This window comes from Mus caroli, unplaced genomic scaffold, assembly GCF_978045245.1.
Source record: "Mus caroli unplaced genomic scaffold, Mus_caroli_1 scaffold_10, whole genome shotgun sequence".
Classification (NCBI taxonomy): domain Eukaryota; kingdom Metazoa; phylum Chordata; class Mammalia; order Rodentia; family Muridae; genus Mus; species Mus caroli.
In genome coordinates, this window is record NW_028227265.1 from 77,273,517 (window position 1) to 77,283,413 (window position 9,897).

Sequence of the window (9,897 nt, forward strand, 5' to 3'; positions counted from 1 at the left end):
CTTGCTTCTAGGAGAGTGTTCCCCCATCAATCTACCCACTACTGCCTCCCCACCCTGGCATTCTCCTACACTGGGGCATAGAGCCTTGACAGGACCAAGTACCTCTCCTCCCACTGATGCCCCACAAGGCCATTCTCTGCTACATATGGTACTGGAGCCATGGGTCCCTCCATGTGTATTCCTTGATTTGTGGTTTAGTCCCTGGGAGCTTTGGGGATTCTGGTTGGTTGATATTGTTGTTCTTCTTATGGGATTACAAAACCTTTTAGCGCCTTCAGTCCTTTCTCCATTGTGGACCCATTTTCAGTCCAATGGGTGATTGCAAGCATCTTCCTCTGTACATGTCAGGCTCTGGTAGAGCCTCTCCGGAGACAATTATTTCAGGCTCCTGTCAGCAAGCACTTCTTTGCATCCACAATAGCGTCTGGGTGTGGTAACTGTATACTGGATAGAAACCCATGTCGGGCAGTCTCTGGATGGCCTTTCCTTCAGTCTTTGTTCTACTTTGTTTCCATATTTCCTCTTGTGAGTATTTTGTTCCCCCTTCTAAGAAGGACTGAAGCATACCTACTTTGGTCTTCCTTCTTCCTGAGCTTCATGTGGTCTGTGAATTGTATCTTGGGTATTCCAAGCATTTGGCTGATATACACTTATCAGTGAGTGCATAACATGTATGTTCTTTTGTGACTGGGTTACCTCACTCAGGATGATATTTTTCTAGTTCCATCCATTTGCCTAAGAGTTTCATGAAATCATTGTTTTTAATAACTGAGTAGTACTCCATCATGTCAATGTACCCCATTTTCTGTATCCATTCCTCTGTTGTAGGACATCTGAGTTCTTAATGATATATCATCATAACATGTCATTCAAGACATATTTCTGAGATGAATGGAGTACAGAAGTAGGAAATATGGATATATAAGTATTTCCAGCCCATTGTTGATTCATATTATAATGTTTGAAAAAAAATTGTTTCATGTGGTATTTACAAGATATATCAGAGTACATAATTGTTTTACCCAGTATGATATTTTACAAAATATTCACTGTTGAACATTTTCTGTTGACTCTGCCAGTTTATGTGATTATTTTCTCTTCCTTCAGAATGCTACCACACAAAGGCAGGAACTCGGTAGGTTTCATTCAGTGATATTTATATAGCCATTCAAAGAATACATGCACTTTGAAAACACCCAGAACGTATTTGGCAAGCTAAAAATAAAATTCATCCAGAAGACACTGGAAGAAATGAATTGTGAATAGAGGGGATTGGGACACAGTTTTACACATTCTTATGTGTCATCTTGCTTAGATACTCATAGTGAATGGGTCATTCAAAGCATGTTTATATGAGAAATTTTCTAAAGAGAAAAGTACAATACCATTAGACCATTAGATGAGTCATGTCTTTCTAGCAGATTTTCTGTGGCTGACAGGTTGAACTTCAGTGCCTCTTTTGCTTGTCTCTGTTTCTCATATGCTCACCTGTCTGTTTACTGTGCAAACTGACTTAAAGAGAATTCAATACTTTTGAAAAATATCTGTAAAGTTAAGAAAGAGGCAGTGATAAAACTGTAGTATTGATGCTATTGGGTGTCATCTGATATCAAATTAATTGTAGAAAAATGGTTAAGAGTGTTTTATGAGTAAAGAATAATTTAGAAAGATGATACTCTAATTGAAAGATGTATAATTTCAGAATGAATTAGCAAGAGTTTTTTGAAGTTCAGGTACTGATATGAGGAAATTTCAAAAATAGGGTTTTTCACAACACTTACTCTTATTTTGTTAGGACATCTTAATCATATTTTACAAGCCAAGAAAAAGACAATATTGAAAAGCTCTACAATGGTTGGTATATTAAAAAAGAAAAACTAATTAACCTAAAGGCTACACTAATTTATTGTTCTTTGAATGTATAGAAAATATATATTTATGTTATATTAAAGTACTACTTAGATGCTTTTTATAGGGAAAAGAAACTGTATATTTAAAAACTAATTGTTCAGAGAGTCATACAACTCTATCAGAAAATATGAGAAGACATTTATTTCACAATTTAGACTGGTTATACTGAATGTTTACCAAATGTATTTCATTTCTCATTTGGATTCTTTTGATTTTCATAGTAAGAGACTTTGTAATGGTTTTTATCACCTTCTACCCTGTCTAAGAATCCAGTTAGAACATGTTAGTTGTACAGAATTTTTGGCCTAAGTTAGTTGTTAAAACCTATTTGAAATTATGGGGATAATGTTTTTTTTTTTCCAAATGCTATCCTCCTTCCCATTTTCCAATATACAAACACCCATCCCCTCCTCCCACCCCAGGCCTCAATGAAGGTGTGCCCTCCTCACTCCTGCTTCAGTGTACCTAGCATTCCACTATGCTGGTTTTTTGAGCTACCACAGGACCAAGGGGCTCCCCTTCCATTGATTCCAGATAAGGCAATCCTCTGCTACATATATAGCTGGAGCCTTGGGTTCCTCCATGTGTACTCAGGGGTTGGTGGTTCAGTCCCTGGGGGCTTTGGAGGGTCTAGTTGGTTGATATTGTTGTTCTTCCTATGGGGTTACAAAACTCCTTCATTCCTTGCCCTATCTCCTCCATTGAGGTCCCTGTGTTCAGTCGAATGTCTGGCTGTGTGCATCCACATCTGTATTGTTCAGGCTCCAGTAGAGCTTCTCAAGGGACAGCTATACCTGGCTCTTGAAAGCAAGCTTTTCTTAGCACCAGCAACGGTGTCTGGGTTTGGTGTCTGCATATGAGATGGATCCCTAGGTGGGTCAGTCTCTGGATGGCCTTTCCTTCAGACTTTGCTCCACTCTTTTTCCCTGCTTTTCCTTTGAAAGGAGGAATGCTAAATTTTTGTATGTTTCTTTTTTTAGGTGGATGGGTGGCTCCATCTCTCAACCAGTGTACATGCCTATCCATTGGATATGGTCTCTACAGGTTCTATCTTGCCTTTGTCCTCTCTGTTTGGTCCTGGGAAACTGTTGAGTCGCTGCCATCTGGAACTTTATAGTGGCTACCCCCTATATTGCCCATCTCCCACTACTACACATCTCCTTTCAAATTTCTGGCCGTCCTCCTTTATCTGAACCAGCCCTCCTTTTTTCCCTTTCCCTCCCAGATTCCTCTCTCCCTCTCCCTCTCCCTCTCCCTCCAGAGATCATTTTCTTTCTATTTCTGAGTAGAACTCTAGCATTTACACTTTGGTGTACTCTTCCTTCTTCTTGGGTTTCATATGGTCTGTGACTTGTGTCATGGGTATTCAATTTTTGTTTGTTTTTTGTTTTGACTAATATTCACTTATCAGTGAGTACATATCAAGTGTGTTCTTTTGTTACCTCACTCAGGATGATATTATCAAGTTGTGTGAATTTGCCTCAAATTTTCATGAAGTCATTGTTTTTACTAGCTGATTAGTACTCCATTGTGTAAATTTACCACATTTTCTGTATCCATTCCTCTTTTGAGGGACTTCTGGCTTCTTTCCGGCTTCTGGCTATTATAAATAAAGCTGCTATGAACATAGTGGATGGAGCATGTGTCCTTATTACATGTTGGAGCATCTTCTGGGTATATGCCCAGGAGTGGTATTCCTGGGTCCTTAGGTAGTTCTATGTCCAATTTTCTGAGGAACTGCAAAACTGATTTCCAGAGTGGTTATACCAGCTTGCATTCCTACCAGCAATGGAGGAGTGTTCCTCTTCTCCACATTCTTGCAAGCATCTGCTGTCACCTGAGGTTTGGTCTTAGCTAATCTGACTGGTGTGAGGTGGAATCTCAGGGTTTTGATTTACATTTCCTGATGACTAAGGATGTTGAACATGTTTTTAAGTATTTCTCAGATATTCAGTATTCATTAGTTGAGAATTTTTTGGTTAGCTCTTTACCCAATTTTTAATAGGGTTATTTGGTTTTCTAGAGTCTAACTTACTGAGTTCTTTGTATATATTGGATATTAGCACTCTATCAAATGTAGGTTTGGTAAAGATCTTTTCCCAATCTAGTGGTTGCCATTGTGTCCTGTTGACAGTGGCCTTTGCCTTAGAGAAGCTTTGCAATTTTATGAGGTCCTATTTGTCAATTTTTTGTTCTTAGACCCTGAGACACTGGGGTTCTGTTCAGAAATTTTCCCTTGTGCCAATGTGTTCGAGGTCCTTTCTCACTTTCTCTTTTATTAGATTCAGTGCATTTGGTTTTATGTGGAGGTCCTTGATCCACTTGGACTTGAGCTTTTTACAGGGAGATAAGAGTGGATCAATTTGCATTCTTCTGCATGCCGATAGTCATTTGAACCAGTACAATTTGTTAAAAAACACTGTCTTTTTTCCACTAGATGGTTTTTGCTCCTTTGTCAAAGATCAAGTGACCGTAGGTGTGTAGATTCATTTCTGGGTTGACAATTCTATTCCATTGATCTACTCACCTGTCTCTGTACCAATACCATGCAGTTTTAATCAAAGTCTGTAGTAAAGCTTGAGGTCAAGGATGATGAAGTTCTTTTATTGTTGAGAATGGTTTTTGCTATCCTGGGTATTTTGTTATTTCAGATAAATGTGAGAATTACTCTTTCCATCTCTGTGAAGAACTGAGCTGGAATGTTGAAGGGAATTGCATTAAATTTGTAGATTGCTTTTGGTAAAATGGCCAGTTTTACTATGTTAATCCTGCTGATCAATGTGCATGGAAGATTTTTCTATCTTCTGAGGTCTTCTTTGATTTCTTTCCTCACAAACTTGAAGTTCTTGTCATAGAGATCTTTCACTTTCTTGGTTAGAGTCTCACCAGGATAATTTATATTATCTGTGACTATTTTAAAGAGTATTGTCTCCCCGATTTCTTTCTCTACCCATTTATCCCTTGAGTAGAGGAAAACTACTGATTTGTTTGATTAATTTTATATCCAGCCACTTTGCTGAAGTTGTTTATCAGCTGTAGAAATTCTCTCATGGATGTTTTTGGGTCATGTATTTAGACTATCATACCATCTGTAAATAGTAATATCTTGACTTTACCCTTTCCAATTTGTATTCATTTGATCTCCTTTTGTTGCCTACTTGGTCTGACTAGAAATTCAAGTACTATATTGAAGAGGTAGTTGGAGAGTTGTCAGACTTGACTTGTCCCTGATTTTAGTGGGATTGCTTCAAGTTTCTCTCCATTTAGTTTGATGTTGGCTATTAGTTTGCTGTATATGGCTTTTATTATGTTTAGGTATGGGCCTTGAATTCTTGATCTTTCCAATACTTTTAATATGAAGGGGTGTTTTATTTTGTCAAATGCTTTTCAGCATCTAATGAGATGATTATGTTGTTGTCATTTTTGTTTACAGAGCTCTTTAGAATGTTTACATTATTTCAAATAAAATTGAGGATTTTGCCTTTACTATTAATTAATAATAATGCCGAAATATAATATAATCTATTTTAATGTCAAATATGATGTAATCCAAAACAGAATATAGGTGTTGTTATTTTAGAAATATTCATACTTTTGTCTTACAATAATTTTCAAATTACTTTGGTCAGTTACTTTGAAATTTAATCACAATAAAGTTACTAATGGAAGATATATTTTAAGTGGGGTAGATTCTATTATCTCCTACCATCAATTATTATATTTTAAATTTGTGATCTTGCCTTGTGTTTGGCTAACTTGCTTCAATTTTCCTTTTTAAGGATTTTTATTAAAATATAGTTACATCACCTATCTGCTTGCTTCCCTTCCTCCAAACTATCTCATGTGTCCATGCAGATCTCCAAGGCTCTCTAAAATTGACAGCCTATTCTCTTTTCCTTGATAATTGTGCGCACGCTAACACACACACACACACACACACACACACACACACACCCATAAATGTACTAAGTCTCTGATTTCTGTTTGTGAGTATATGATTTCAGGGCAGACCACTTTGTAAAGGACAATCAGATAAGGCTGTCATCCTTTGAAGATGCTAATGTTTCCTTTCTTAGTAGACATTAGTTGCTTGAACTTCATTTTTCCTTTTTCTCCTTAGCATCTTTATTGGTATTGCAACTTTTGAGATCTTGGATAGATTGTCATTTCTAGGACACATGGTCTAACAGAAGATTTCCTGGTCCCCTGACTCTCACAGTATTCCAGCTCTCTTTGCCTTAGGTGCAGCAGTTCTGTTGTAGATGCATCAACTGAGGTTTGGTTTCCCGTAGCCCATTTGACTCTATAGTGTGTCTACTTGTGGTTCTCTGTAATGATCTTCATTTTCTTTAAAGAGGAATCCTTATATTCACAGAGCACTGTAGATTTCACCTAACATCAAAGAATCATGTTTCATAATCTGTTATATCGTTTATAGACTGAAGAGATTAATTCAGAAAACTTGAGGTTAAGAATGAGTGTGGTGTTTCACTTCAAATTCAAATATACTTATTTTTATATAGAGAATCAAACAATTTTGAGACAACAGTAAAAAGAAACATGAAAATCAAATTATAATTACCATATTTATAAAAAAATTGGTAGAGATGCAAACTGCAAGCCAATAATTTATTTATTTTTCTTTCTTTTTTTTTTGTTTTTGTTTTTTGTTTTTGCTTTTTTTTGGGGGGGAAGGGGGGTTCAAGACAGGGTTTCTCTGTATAGCCCTGGCTGTCCTGGAACTCACTCTGTATACCAGGCTGGCCTTGAACTCAGAAATCTGCCTGCCTCTGCCTCCCAAGTGCTGGGATTAAAGGTGTGCACCACCACTGCCCAGCAAGCCAATAATTTATATGTCAGTAATTGAATAGGACTAATCACTGGTTGCTTCTTAGGTTGTTGCTATTATGATTTCTTCTGGCCGGCTCCAGTCAACAGTGAAACCAAAGAAAAGGGCAATTGGCGATTTTGCTTATAAATTTAATTTTATTTATTACCTTTAATTCTTTTTTACAGTCCAGTCATTATTGCCCTCCAGGTCTGCCCTCTGAGTGTTCATCATCCCATTCCTCCTCCCCAGTTTCCTAGAGGATGTACTCACATACCCCACACATCCAGTAAGGCCTCTACATTCCCTGGGGCTTCCAGTTTCTCAAAGATTAGATGAATCTTCTCTGATTGAGACCAGACCAGGAGGTCATAATTAATGCTTTCCTGATGATTCTTCCCCCCCCACCCATTGGATATTTTCTTCATTTACATTTCAAATGTTATCTCCTTTTCTGATGATTCCCCTTCCCGCCCCCCCCCCCCTCCCCAGCAAAACCCCTATCCCATCTTTCCCCGTGCTCCTATGAGGGTGTTCCCCCACTCACCCACCCACACCTGCCCTCCCTCCCTAGCATTCCTTTACACTGGGGTAGCGATCATTTTACAAGACCAAGGGTCTCTCCTCCCATTGATGCCCTCTCTACAAGGCCATTCACTGCTACATATGTAACTAGAGCCATGGGTCCCTCCATGTGTTCTTTTTGGTTGCTGACTTAGTCCCTGGGATCTCTGGTGGGGGAGGGTCCAGTTGGTTGATATTGTTGTTCTTCCGATAGGGTTGGAAACCCCTTCTGCTCCTTCAGTCCTTCCTCTAACTCCTCTGTTGGGTACCCTGTGCTCAGTCCAATGGTTATAAAGAAATAAATGTATTGAAGTTCAACCAAGATAGATGTGGGAAGAATGTTTGAGGAAAAATGTAAATATGATTATACATTTAATATTAAATGAAGCATATATGAAAGACAAATCAAAGATCTTAAGTAACATAGTAATAAAGATGAGCTATATAGTAAGAATAAGCCTATCCTGAAAAACATAATGGACAAAGAATAGTTATGAGTGTTTGTATTCAGATTCAAGCAAACAACAATGCTGCTGTTTTGAAAAAGAATTGCTCTTCTAGGCAAAGCCTTCTCATACATTGCTCCACATTTGAAATTATAATTTTAGGAGATCTTATTAAGTGAAGAAAAATTTGTACAGAAAACCAGGAATTTTTTTATGAGGTTGACTCAGAAAATATTTCTCAGAAAATTGAAAATATCACTGAAGAACTGGCCTAGTGTATTTTCAATTGCTGTTGATATAGATGTCTGTCCTACATCATTAGTGGAATGGAAATATGACAAGGAGCTTTCTGATGTGCCTTTTGTCAAAAAGCATAAGTCAGGAAATTGTGTATAAGACAGAATATGAGGATTGTGTGCGTGCATGTAGTGATCATTTTGGAAAGTTTTAGCTTGACATTCCCAAGGTTAATGGTGATAATGTGTCTTAGATGACGAGTTAAAGTTAGGTTAAGAGTGATTCTTTAGCAGTATTTGGAAATGTTTGCCATGCTACAGTATTTTCACTTACATAATTTATCATAAATTCCTTCAAGAGGCTATCATGAAACCACTACCTAGACAGAGAGGAAACAAGCCATTTTAATTTGTTTTCTGGCTTCAACTATTATCCATTGACTATTTTGCAAGCTGAATTATGTATCATAATGTCAATAACAGATCCTTTGAAGTATTAAACAGATGAATTTGTGCTAACTATAGTCAATATAAACCTTATATCTTAAGAAAGATGAAATCAATGGTAGTTTTTTATAGTTCACTTGTAAATATTTTATAAGATACCAACAGTAGTCGCTATAACACATGATTTGCTTATATTCCCTACTGTATCAGAAAAAAAAAAAAAAAAAAACCTCTAGGTCTCCAAGTATTATATAAGTACTATGCCTGATATGGAGCCCAGAGCTAAAATATGAAATAGGTGACTTTAGAATTGTAATTTTTTTTGAAATTAGTTCAATTATTTAACAATATGATTAGCTCAACATAAGTTTTAGATATTCTATAACGCAGTTTGACTAGCTCAAAATAAGAATTAGGAATTCTACCTATGAGAAGAGTTATAGGAGTAATGTTAGAATAATCAAGTACTTTTTTGAAAACATTTTTGGACCAGGTTTCATTTGTAGTCTTGGGTGGGCTGAAATTCATTCTGTAGACAAAGATAACCTGAAACTCAGAGAACCATGCATTGCCATACAAAGTAGGAGGGTAGATTTTTCTCACAGTCCATCTCTGAACTTTATATGTAACAATTTTAGATTGTCAAGCCTTTCAGGCAAAGCATTAATTACATCTAAACAATACTTCTGATACAAACCTTGTATGTCCTGCTTCTGGTCCTCCTTGAGCTGAATTTTGTGTATCATGATCATCAAAACAATGGTAATAAAACTAAGACCAGAATTGGCACCAGCAGTATGCTATTTTTGTGTAGACTTGACCATGTTGTTCTGAAGGAAGACTGTGGAATTCCTTAGAACCTTAAGTTGGAAAAACCCACAGATTGCTATGAGTGTAAAGAGATTTTCTGTGGGAATGTGAAACATGAAAATATTGAGTGTATGTGTGTATACAATGGAATCCTGACCAGTAAAGTTAAAAGTGAGATTTGAGAATTCATCAAACATAATAGCCATGCCAATGGGTAAGGGGGTTTACAGCAAGGTCCTACATGGCCACTTGTTAATGGCCTCCAAGATGAGGAGAAATCACCTTCTTCCAGAGCTCTTATATGTATTGTGTAACCGAAAGAGAGGGATATTAGCATGTGAAGATTATGGTTATGATTATTTTAATGATAGGATATTATATTACCATGCAGAAATTGTTTAATATTCACTTTTATTTTGAATGCATATAGCAGAACTGAATATGAAATTAATTAAAATATTTGTAGTTTACTTGAATGACTTTCTGAACAACCATCCTTAAATATATAATTGCCAATTCTTTTCATCCTATACCAACCTGCCTCCTAGGTGTGATTAATTAGTGAGCTTTAGATAAAATCCTCTAACATTGCAAAGATAGTTTACAAAAAATGTAATTATTTACTATCTTTATTTGTATCAGAAAAAAAATTCCT